Consider the following 13,501-nt stretch of genomic DNA (forward strand, 5'->3'; position numbering starts at 1 on the left):
CGACAGCTTGGAAGGAAGTGTTTAAATGGATTGGGTGATAATGGAGAGTTTCATGGAGAGGAATCGTGAGTCCTCCATGTGCTGGAGTGCCTTCAACAAAGGGGAGATCATATCAGATGGACTGAAAATGAGGAAGAACAAAGCGGTCATGGGGACGCAGCTTTGTTTCCTGAAGACAGAAGATGACCGGCGAGTAGGATCGTATGAGGACCGAAAATTCATCCCGATTGGCTCGAATGCCGCGGATATTCCAGTGGATAATGGACATAGGGTGAACAGAAAATGGAGGAATGTGACCAAGATCGCTGTCAACGACTGCTCAGAGCTTGCGACCGACAGCATGGAATGGCATTCAGCCGAAGGCAGAAGATCCTGATCCATAGGTTGGTCAGGAGCAGCTTCTGCCATCAGCGTTCGGCTGGTTGATCGGCCGCCAGCAGTGCGTCTCAGCGACACAGAGGACAGCCGAGTGCGATTCCCGCCAGGTGGTGCTGTAGATCGAACACGCCTTGCCGGAGGAGGAGGAACTGGGTTTCTTTGTACCCTTCTTGGCAGTATGATGTTTAGATGAAGGAGGAACCGATGGTTGGGAAGTTGCGGTATGGAAAAACTCTTCACGAGTATGCTCTTCTTTTCGAAGTCTTGGTGTCTGACTTTTGGGCTCGAGATTTAGCAGAACCCGACGAAGGATGAGCCAGAGAGTGGGCAGGCGAAAGTGGTGAGGTTCAACGGGCGATCTTTGCACTGGCCTATCTGACGACCGTGGCACTAAAGGTGAGATCGCAAGTCTGCGTGGCCGCCTCCTTTGTTGGCGGAGGAGAAGCAAGGACAGTGCTTTATTTTCCTGTCTGAGGCACGGTGGGCTGTCGACTGGCGAATAATTTTCGAGCAGCAAAGGTCGACACCTTTTCCTTCACTCTTATTTCCTGGATGAGCTTTTCGTCCTTAAAAACGGGGCAATCTTGAGAGGAAGCAGCGTGGTCACCCATACAATTGATGCAGCGAGGGGATGGAGGTGGACAAGCACCCTCATGGGCATCCTTGCCACGTGTAACACATTTGGCCGGATTGGAACAGGACTGGCTGGTGTGATTGAACCACTGACACCGATATCAACACGTAGGGTTTGGGAGGTAAGGGCGAACGGAAATTATCTCATAGCCTGCTTTGATTTTCGATGGGAGTTGAACTTTGTCAAATGTCAAGAAGACAGTGCGGGTTGGAATGATGTTCGAGTCAACCCTTTTCATAACCCTATGAACAGCCGTTACGCCCTGATCAGACAGGTAGTGCTGAATTTCTTCGTCAGACAATCCATCGAGGGAGCGTGTATAAACGACTCCACGCGAGGCATTTAAAGTGCGCTGCGCTTCAACCCGGACAGGGAAGGTGTGGAGCAGTGAAGTACACAGCAATTTTTGTGCCTGGAGGGCACTGACTGTTTCTAACAACAGGGTGTCATTCCGTAATCTGGAACAAGACTTTACATGACCTGCAATTGCGTCGACACCTTTCTGAATAATGAAAGGGTTGACCGTGGAGAAGTTGTGACCTTCGTCAGACCGAGAAACAACAAGGAACTGTGGCAACAATGGAAGAACTGACTGTGACTGCTCACAAACGTAAATTCACCGAGTCTCAGACATAGTGGAAGGTGAGAAAACCATTGCGGAAGAATCCCCCACTATTACCGGCGTCTCCGATGGCGAGGTCCTCCCTTGTGGGGGCCCTCTCTGAGGGCACTCCTGCCTTAAGTGATTGTTCACACCTCAGGTCACACCTCCCGACAAACGGATGGAGGGACCAATCGGCACTTTCGGAAGGTATCAGCTCGGGTAATCACCCCTCCCTGGGCCTGGCCGTTACCAGGGGGTACGTACGTGTCCTACCTGTATACCCGGGGCGGGGAATTACGCGTTACCCCGTCACCGGCTACGCATGGAAGTGCGTGGGTCGGCCTTCAGACACGCACAGGGAGGAGGAAAGAGAAAGGGAAAGGAAAGAAGAGAGGTCTCAAACGCCGCAGCAGAGAAAAGGGTAAAGAGAAGAGGTAAGGAAAAGAGAAGGACAAAGGAAGGATGAAGACATACAAGCAAGGAAGGCTAAGAATGCGGTACATTTACAAGCGTCCGTCTCCGGACGTAGGCACAAACCATACTCCCAGAGGGGGAGAAAGGGAAGGAAAGAGCCAGCGGTGAGGGGGGGGGGGGGGGCGAAGATGGGGGATGGGGAAGGATGCGGAAAGGGAAGGTATGCAGCCCGGAAAGGAAGGAAGGCCACATTAGCTCGGGGTCCCGTGCTCGCTACGCACGTATCCACAAAAGAGTTGTGGATCCCCTGGGGGGGGGGGGGGGGGCCATATGGAGGTGTTGAAGCAGATGTACAGAGCATGACTACAGCTGTTATATCAGCAGCCAACTTACCAATCCTCTATTCCTCTTGATGCCCCTCCTCCCAAACTGGAAGGCAGTACTTTTGTTGACCACCAAAATGGACACAGCCATTAAAGATAACAGATGGACTCTTCAGTGTGGTAAGTGACATCCACCAATGAAGCACCTCATCACTTTTAAATTGCTCTATGTCCAGATCAGCCACCTAATAAAATGACAGAATCAAGAATTCCAGGAATGGTATGTTATTACCATTTGAATGCATACCCCTTGCTCTCAAGTTTGGGCAAAAATTCAGAGCCTCTATGGATGCCTATCTCCCTGAATCCTGGAGACACTAAAAGGTCTCAGATTATATAATGGTAAGACAGAGATTTAGGAACCAGATTTTAGATTGTAAGACATTTCCGGGGGCAGATGTGGACTCTGACCACGATCTATTGATTATGAACTGTAGATTAAAACTGAAGAAACTGCAAAAAGATGGGAATTTAAGGAGATGGGACCTGGATAAACTGACTAAACCAGAGGTAGTACAGCATAAGGGAACAATTGACAGGAATGGGGGAAAGAAATACACTAGAAGAAGAATGGGTAGCTTTGAGGAATGAAATAGTGAAGGCAGCAGAGGATCAAGTAGGTAAAAAGACGAGGGCTAGTAGAAATCCTTGGGTAACAGAAGAAATATGGAATTTGATTGTTGAAAGGAGAAAATATAAAAATGCAGTAAATGAAGCAGGCAAAAGGGAATACAAACGTCTCAAAAATGAGATTGACAGGAAGTTCAAAATGGCTAAGCAGGGATGGCTAGAGGACAAATGTAAGGATGTAGAGGCTTATCTCACTAGGGGTAAGATAGATACTGCCTACAGGAAAACTAAAGACCTTTGGAGAAAAGAGAGCCACATGTATGAATATCAAGAGCTCATATGGAAACCCAGTTCTAAGCAAAGAAGGGAAAGCATGAAGGTGGAAGGAGTATATAGAGGGTCTATACAAGGGCAATGTACTTGAGGACAATATTACGGAAATGGAAGAGGATGTAGACGAAGATGAAATGGGAGATACGATACTGCGTTAAGAGTTTGACAGAGCACTGAAAGACCTGAGTCGAAACAAGGCCCTGGGAGTAGACAACATTCCATTAGAACTACTGACGGCCTTGGGAGAGCCAGTCCTGACAAAACTCTACCATCTGGTGAGCAAGATGTATGAGACAGGCGAAATACCCTCAGACTTCAAGAAGAATATAATATTTCCAATCCCAAAGAAAGCAGGTGCTGACAGATGTGAAAATTACCGAACTATCAGATTAATAAGTCACAGCTGCAAAATATTATTGTGAAATCTTTACAGATAAATGGAAAAACTGTTAGAAGCAGATCAGTTTGGATTCCGTAGAAATGTTGGAACACGTGAGGCAATACTAACCTTCCAACTTATCTTAGAAGAAAGATTAACGAAAGGCAAACCTACATTTATAGCATTTGTAGGCAGGGCTAAAATACAGGGAACGAAAGACTATTTACAATTTGTACAGAAACCAGATGGCAGTTAGAAGAGTCAAGGGGCATGAAAGGGAAGCAGTGGTTGGGGAGGGAGTGAGACAGGGTTGTAGCCTCTCCCTGGTGTTATACAATCTGTATATTGAGCAAGCAGTAAAGTAAGCGAAAGAAAAATTCAGACTAGGTATTAAAATCCATGGAGAAGAAATAAAAACTTTGAGGTTCGCCGATGACATTGCAATTCTGTCAGAGACAGCAAAGGACTTGGAAGAGCAGTTGAACGTAATGGACAGTGTCTTGAAAGGAGGACATAATATGAACATCAACAAAAGCAAAATGAGGATAATGGAATGTAGTCGAATTAAGTCGGGTGATGCTGAGGGAATTAGATTAGGAATTGAGACACTTAAAGTAGTAAAGGAGTTTCGCTATTTGGGGAGCAAAATAACTGATGATGGTCAAAGTAGAGAGGATATAAAATGTGGACTGGCAATGGCAAGGAAAGCGTTTCTGAAGAAGAGAAATTTGTTAACATTGAGTATAGATTTAAGTGTCAGGAAGTCCTTTCTGAAAATATTTGTATGGAGCGTAGCCATGTATGGAAGTGACACATGGGCTTTAAATAGTCTGGACAAGAAGAGAATAGATGCTTTCAAAATGTGGTGCTACAGAAGAATGCTGAAAATTAGATGGGTAGATCACAGAACTAATGAGGAGGTATTGAATAGAATTGGGGAGAAGAGGAGAAGAGGAGTTTGTGGCACAACTTGACTAGAAGAAGGGACTGGTTGGTAGGACATGTTCTGAGGCATCAAGGGATCACATATTTATCATTGGAGGGCAGCATGGACGGTAAAATCATAGAGGGGGACCAATAGATGAATACACTAAGCAGTTTCGGGAGGATGTAGGTTGCAGTAAGTACTGGGAATGAGGAAGCTTGCACAGGATAGGGTCACATGGATAGCTGCATCAAATCAGACTCAGGACTGAAGACAACAACAACAACAACAACAACAACAACAACAACAACAACAACAACATCTCCCTGATGGTGATGTCTACAGTGACTGATGCTGATGCTGAACATTTTGCCCTGCATCACGTTCAAGTCTCTGAATCTGAGAATTATCAGCCCACCTTTAGTGTCCTTAAACAGTAGGTGGAGGGAATTCACTTATCTTTTAACTACACGCCACCTGGATCAGTATAAAGCTCCATTGAGTGAGTGGGAATTCCCCAATACCCAGGCCCCTGACCCTTTGCCCTGACAGGGTTCTGGAGCCGGACCATGCCCATAGTCAAATGTTCAAACACGTATTGCTGGAGTGCCAAAGTCACATCCTAATCTTTTTCAATTTTATCTGGAGCAAGGGTGCACTCCCATGTGAGTAGCGAGGAAGTATGATCATCCCGGTACTGAAACTGGGTAAACACACCCTCTAGTTGGACAGCTATCACCCAATTAGTCTCACTAATATTACCTGCAAGTTTCTCGAACTTGGGGTGAGCCTCAGGCAGTGTCGTTACCTCGAGTCTGGGTGTTTTTGGCTCCATCCCGGGGCAGTTTTCACTTAGGCGGTTCTAGTGCAGGCAATCTGGATTGCCTAGAGTCTGCTGTCCAGTCATCTTTTGCCTAGGATTAATACCTTATCACAGTCTTCTTTGACCTGCAACAGGCTTGTGACACTGCACGGCATCATTACATCCTCGTTATCCTACACGAGTTGGGCCTCCAGTTCCCGCACCTGATTTTTGTCTGCAATGTCTTGTCACGTAATTCTTTCTGAATTCGAGTTAGTGCTTCCCATAGTACCCCCCATACACAAGAGAAAGGCTCTGTAGTGAGTGTGCCCCCTTTTTCTAGTGACTGTCAGTGGTCTTCCTTCAGCTGTGGGGTCCACAGCGCCACCCTCCCTGCATGCTGACGATTTTTGTTTTTACTATTACTCCTCCACTGTGGGCACTGTTAAATGCCAACTGCTGTGTGCCTTATGAAAGCAGCAGTCCAGGGCTCACACCCTTGGTTTCTGGTTTTCAGCTGTCGAGACACAGGTTGTGCACTTCTGTCGCTGTTGTGCTATCCATCCGTACCCAGAACTCTAACTCGATGACCGGTTGCTCGATGTTGTGGGGTCTTATCGTTTTTTGGGACTGGTCTTTGATGTGCAGCTGATGTAGCTTTCCTGTATTGGCCAACTTAAGCAAACTTACTGAGGCAGTCAAGAGTACTAAGGTGTGACCAGTAACACTCAACCTATAATTTTGTGGCTTTACAAAGCACTAATCTTATCCCATCTCAATTATAGAAGTCTGGCGTGTAGCTCAGCATTGCCTTCAACACTGCAGATACTGGACCAGATACACCAATGTGGAGTCCAAGTTGCAACAGGTTCCTTTCGCATACATCCCTGTTATGTGTACCCCCATTCTCGAATATGTATGTTTTCCCTCCATCTGTTCTTGTCCGTTCTTGATGCATTTCTGCATTGGAAGTGGTATATATTGATGGCTCGAAGGTCAACTGAGGAACCAGTTTTGCCTACACACATTCGAGATGCAGTGAAATACACACACTACTGGACAGGCGCAGTGTATTCACTGCTGAATTGGTGGCCCTCAGTCGAGCCCTCAGTCACATTCACCACACACTGATGAGATATTCTTAATTGGCAGTGACTCCTTCAGTAGTATTCAGGCTACAGACCTGTGCTACCCTCGATACTCGTCGGTTGTGACTATCCGGGATCTCCATTCTGATCTCCATCAACCTGGACAGTCGGCCTACCAGTCAGCATGTTTGTTCCCTGGAATTCCAATGTGGCCTGGGACCCAGACAAAGATGACCAAGTTGCTACCAGGATGCCAACTTTGGAGGTGGGGTACCAAAATTGAATCTTCAGTTGACTCTACGCTGTAAATTGTTGGAAGCTTGGAACATGGAATGATGTGCCCTATTTCCTCCAAACAAATTGTGGACAGTAGGGGGGGGATCACGATCGAGTGGCAGTCTTCTCTTCATGTTTCTCACATAAAATCAACAGTTATCTGTCGACTTTGCATTAGCCCCAAGTGGATGACCCGTGGCTACATCCTGCATTGCGAGGAACCACTCATTGTTGGTACCGTGCCCATCTGACGGCGGCCCACATCCTATTGGACTGCCCTTATTTGGCCACATCACAATCGAGTCTTAGTTGTCGACATGCACACATTGGTGCTAGCAGACAACACCCAACAGGAAGATCTGATTTTACATTTTAATCCATGAAGGCATCATGCACTCCTTTGTGAGGTAAGGTGCTTTTGCCTAGTCAATTGCTTGAGGGATTCTTTGACTGCTCTGATCCAGGGGGATCGTAACTGCCTTTGCTCAGTGGACCGGCATGGCTTCTGCCCTTCCCACTTTTTTATCCTCCTTTTTCTTTTACATTTTTCATTGTTTTAATTTCTCATCATCAATGTTCTCTTTCCTGTGATTTTATCAACTTGACTGCATTGCTAGTTTCTTGTAGTAATGAAGGATGAGGAAATGCCTGAAAATGGAAAAGTGCATCTCATACCGCATAACTGTCCCGGGGGCCTCAAGGTGCTTTCTGGACAAAGGAACTCGCCCACCTTACTTCTTCCCACCCCTCTCTCACTTCTACTTCCTTCTGTATATTGATTTCATTGATTCTCATTTGTATTTGGATTCATTACAATTTGTGCTCAGTGTTCTTCCTCGCTGAGGACTATTACTGTACTTACACATCTAGGACAGATGGAGCAATGACCTTTTAACCTCATTAGTCCAATCCAGTCAGGTTCATCGTGTGTTCATTGGATTCAGTAGGGCATTTGATACAGAACTACACCATCTTAGTAGGAAAGGCAAATGTCAGAATGAGATTACTAGGAAGAATCATAAGAAAATGTAATTCATCCATAAAAGAAGTTGTTCGACCAATTCTGGAGTACTTCTTATCAGTGTTTTTGTTACAGGATCATTAAAATGGCATGAATGGGTCACAAAGGCACTCAGCCGAACTCCAATGGCAGACTTCAAGAGAGGTAGTGTGTGTCACAGAGAGATTTATTATAGAAATTCCGAAAGTGTGCATTCTGGGAAGAGTTGAGTAACAAATTACTTCCTCCCACATCCATCTCGCAAAATGACCACAATGAGAATATTCGAGAAATTAGAGCAATTGTGGCTGTTTACCAACAGTCATTCTTCCTATATGCTATTCACAAATTGAACATGGAAGATGGAAGATTGGGATCAGATAGTGATATCAGAATTACCCTCCACCACACACTGTCAGATTATATGTAGATTCATATGAATTAATGTAGATGATCCTAAGGGAATTTAAGTAGGAAATTAAGCACTATACTTTCAGTGTGGAAAAAGTAGAGATTTTAAATGCAGTTGGACAACAGCAAGAAAAGAATTTATGAAGAAGACGAATTTGCCAACATCTAATACACATTTAAGTTTTAGGGAATCTGTTGTAAAGGTTTTTGTCTAGTATTGTCTTATATGGAAGTGAAATGTGGATGAAAGGCAATTTGGACAAGCAGCAGACACTGCAGATGCTTTTTAAATGTGGTGCTGTAGAATAATGTTGAAGATTAGATGGGTACATCAGTTAACAGATGAGGTACTGAATTGAAATGGAGGAATAATTGATGTGACACATTCTGTATCATCAAGAAATCATTAGTTTTGTAACTGCGCAAGGGTGACAAAAGTGTGAACAAGCATGTATCAAAGTGTGAATAAGTATGTATGTTCAGATGGGTATAGGTCACAGTAGCTGTGCAGAGATTAAGAGGCATTTACAGGATAGACTAACATGGAGAATTGTTTGAAACCAGTCTTTGGATTGAAGACCACAATGACGACCACATAACAGAAAGTGCAAAACTGTTCACATTCAGATACACATATCAGTGAAATCATCAGCTCCAAACGATGTTCAAGTTAGATGTCACTCGAGATGCTACAGATATTCCTGTCGAAAAATCAGTTGTGGCTTGTGATACAAATCTTGAATTCAAATGTAAAATAATCTACGTAACAAAGCAGTTTCTGTGCAAGGTGCATGCAATTTGTGTTGGTGGCAGGCCCATAATATGTGCAAAATTCCAGTAAAAATGCTCTCCAATGATTTCATTCAGAAGATAATCAATTGTGATAGCCATATCTTAAATCTCCTATTCAACAACCAACACTGAATTTTTGACTAAGTTGGTAGACAAGCAAGAGTTTTTGTCAAGACCATTAATTACTGGGATTGAAATGAGTGGCAAAGAAAGTTGTGACACTATTTTGTTCAGACAAACAAGAAGCTGATTCCTGTGCATCGAAACAGCTTAAATGACAATTTCTGCACGAACACAAAGACAGCACTTGATTTAGAGCAGTGGTAAGAGCCAACTGTCGTTTTATGAAAGCTGTGTGCTGGGCAATGAGATGGAGTATTTCTTCCACCAAGATGTTTGTCAGGTGACTTAGCACTGGCACTAACATGTGGAGAATACATAACCCTCATTTGTCGCCAAGTTTGTTACGGCGACAATAAACACAGTGTGTGGAACATACTACTTTGTAGAGCAACACGTAAAGTATAGGTTGTGCAACATTCAAGATGTGCATAGGACTGAACACTTTGACTGGAAACTGTGATACAATGTAAAGAACAAGTTGAGCACTCGTGTGCAGTCACTAAAATAATGCTGTTTCTTTGGCAGCTCACCAGAGCACACCAGGGAGTGACCCAGGTGGCCTCTACAAGCAGGCCTGTGAACTGTATTGATGTGTACACTCTGAAATTGAACACATCACGAGTGAAGGTACATCACCCATGAGACACAGTCAGATGTCAATGTAACTATTACACGTGGACACGATCAGCGAGTATGTCGGTGATCAGAGTTGCAATTCTCTGTGAGAGGTAGAAAAGCCATCAAAGTGCATTTGTGTCATTCACATTTAGTGTAGTTACAAGGTCAGGTAGGATATATAAGAAATGTGAACAGCAGCATACGGGCCACGTGGGAGTGTGACGGCAGGTGTATTCGTAAATAAGGTTCCGGCTGATCACACCCGACCACGAGGGAGGATCACTGTATAGTACACACAGTACACAGCAACCCTGTCGTGACTGGGCCTGCCATTCGAGAAAAGTATTGGACGCCCTGCGGCATTCTGTTTCATCCTGCTACATCAGTTGGAGACTAGCAGCAGCCAGACTAGGGGATTACCATCCTGCGCCTCGGGTGCCATTAGCACCACAAATCGAACGGCCGATTTTGAAGCATTGCTGTGAGCAGTAATTGTCGACTGCCAATTAACGGTGTCACACTGTGTTCAGTGATGAATTGTAGATCCGTAGTACTCCAGATACGACTGTCAGTGAGAACTGTGACGAGCTGGGGAATTCCTTTCCTTCCGGCATTTTGGAGAGGAACGGCCACACAATTCCCGACTTCACAGTGTAAGGAGCCATTGGGTATGGCTTCAGGTCATGACTGACAGCGATCGAGGGAGATCTGATGGGACAAACGTACGTCACGGACATCCTGTGTTCGCACGTATTAACCCCTCATGCAACAGTATTGTGGACCCATTTTTCGAGAGGACAGTGTTCGTCCACACGTGGCATATGTCTCTCTGTACTTCCTACGTGAAGTTGAGTTACTCCTGGAGCCAGCAAGAACCCCGTATCTGTCCCAAGTAGGACACATGTGGGACCAGCTCACATGACAGCCTTGTGTCGGTGACAGTAAGCAGAATATTGAGGGCAAGTTATGACACTGGGGCGAGCTTGCAGCAGGAAAAGATACTGTGGCTTTGACTACTTCTAATGTTTTTGATGACAGGAATGTGTGAAGTTGTATTGCAACCCTCCAACTTCTTTTAAATGAGTCAACTTACTCGGTATGCGCAACCGATCTTTTCTAGATAGCCAGCTACGTCAATCACTGGAAACTAGTGCTCTGAAGAATGATGCTAGTTTAAAGGGACATATGACACACACTCCATACTCTTGAAATAAGTAGGTACTCGAAGAATACTTTTAGTTCATTCTCGGTATATTACATCTTCTACGAAGGACAAAATTATCATTTCTCACTTAAATATTCACCGGTGTCATCTCACATTACACACACTTAAGGTACATTTACAACAGAGTTGGTTTAACAACCACAGAAATTATAAACACGTCTCGCCTCTATCAGGTCTGTGTCAAGTTACTTAAGTCTTCCTCAACTCTACTGTTCTTTTGTCACTAACAATAGTCACAGTTACAAAACAGCACAAAATAATACAGAAGTTCCTCACTTTCGTTAACACTTAAGTGGACCGACCGACGAGTACTGGTTGGTGTCGTTCGACCACCGTGTCTACGGTCTTCTCGCGACAAACTTCGGACCTGCAACACGGATGGGTGACGTGCAGTAGATAGGGTTCTTTTCTCCCACTCACATCTAAAATATCATGTGTTCGAGATGGTGGAAGGCTGAGTGGTTCTAGAATTTACACAGAAATTCTCAGATTACTACAAACTTTCCTAACAAAATCGGTACGTGCATCCGTGCCAGAGAGAGTTCAATACCGTAATGGAAAAGTCTTTGAAAATGTGACTCTCAGTATTGTAATCACTGAAATAGTATCACATATTGTTGTAATCGTGGAAAGATCATCACACACCCTTTCAACCTACAAAGTTTCATTTCATTTCTTCCTCCCCTTCAAAGGACTTCACTTTCTCTAACAGCACTGTCAGATCATATCGGACAGTGCAAAACGAGAAGCCCTCCTTCTATTCAGTATTCCGTCAAACACATCTACGGTAAGACGTGCAATTTCAAAAAATTGAGGAACATATGCTAGAAGAGTTCATGGTGCGGAAGATACTGGCAGACTGGAAAAAATTGCAACAGCATAGTGGTGACACAGTTGCTAAGAAATTAAAGGGAACTGAATTAAAGGTTTAAAAGCCAATCAGAAATATGCCACGGTTTCAGTGTTATAATATTACACAGTTACATAGAAAGCATTGGGCAACATACCTGATGATCTTCCAGCAAATAATGTATTAATGGAACTTAAGTATGTTTTATGCACTGTCTTTTCTATTTGTTTGTAAATGGTGGCTTGTAGATTACAAAAGGCAAAAAAGATTATTTGAATGGTATGTTCCAGAGACAGGGGTGTAGATTTCATTGGCAGTTTAGTTGAAATACATTTCCTGTGGATACACAAGGTAGGCAGTACCTTTTATCTGCAGTAGTTGTAGTGCATAGATGCATCATTTTAATATAACTCTATGTGATCAAAGTATCTGGACACCTCTGTGTAATGTGGAACCATACACTAGATGTCATGAAAAGTGGGCCCCTCAGTGTAAAGGAGGTGATGAGTATTATGTTGTCAGTAGTGAAGCAGTAACAGCAGACCGGGTCTATCAGGAGGGTTCAGTGACTTCGAACACGGACTAGTCGTCAGATGTTACCAGAGTACAAAATCGATTGGGGATATTTCAACCCTTGCTGAGCTGTGAAATCGGTATGTGAAGGAACTTCCACAGTTAAACAGAGACCGGGCAGGCCTCATGCACTGACTGACAGGAATTGCCGAGCTCTGCAAAGGGTAGTTGTAAAAAAAAAAAAAGTCTTGAGAAATCAGTGGAAGGAATCACTTGTCAGATCCAAAGAGCTACCATCAGTCCTAACTACTCCCCCTCCATAGAAACTGTTTATTGAACGTCAATACAAATACTATCAGTCTTACAGTATGATAATTATGCATCACTACAAACAGTACGCAAAATGCATTCTTCAAACAGTTGTGTATGAAACATTGTTTTATACTTACAGAAACGAAAGTGATTGCATTTAATGATTTTTCAGTCTTTCACATATATAATGCCTCCATGATGAGAAGCAGAAAAATTAAGTGTTAAATTTACTGAACAAAAGTACAATGACAAACAAATAATTGTCAATCAATCACTCAATACAAAACTTAGTTTGTACACCAGCAATGAGTTATTCACTCCTTCATCTTCTCTTTTCCCTGTTGTTGCTGGTTGGTAACTGCTGGAACACCTGTCTGCACAGCTTGTAAAACTCACATCAGTTATTGTGCTAACAGGATTCTCCCTGCAGCAGAGGGAAGAGAGTAAGGAGTTAAAAAGAATGGGTACAGTGGTGGAGCAGCTCCTCATAAGCCATACACTGCTAAGAGACAAGTGAGATAGTGTAAATAGTGACAGCACTGGACCGTGGATGACTCAAAGCCCGTGATTTGGAGTCATAATCACACTATACCCTGTGGCAATGGAATGGAAAGGGTTCGGATGATGTGAATGGCCGGAGAACATTTCCCACCATCGTATGTAATACGAACAGTGATGTACAGAGGAGGTTGTATTGTGGTATGAGGGTGTTTGCCACAGTTATGGTGTGGTCACCTTATCGTGTTTAAGATACATGAAGTGTGGTAGGCTACGAACATATTTAACAGCATTGTGTATTGTGTATAGTGAAGGAATAGATTGGGGTTTTCGATCGATTGTGTCATCGAGAGAGAGAGTGTGCACCCTGTGA

Source organism: Schistocerca serialis, chromosome 4, assembly GCF_023864345.2.
Source record: "Schistocerca serialis cubense isolate TAMUIC-IGC-003099 chromosome 4, iqSchSeri2.2, whole genome shotgun sequence".
In the NCBI taxonomy this organism is placed as follows: Eukaryota; Metazoa; Arthropoda; class Insecta; order Orthoptera; family Acrididae; genus Schistocerca; species Schistocerca serialis.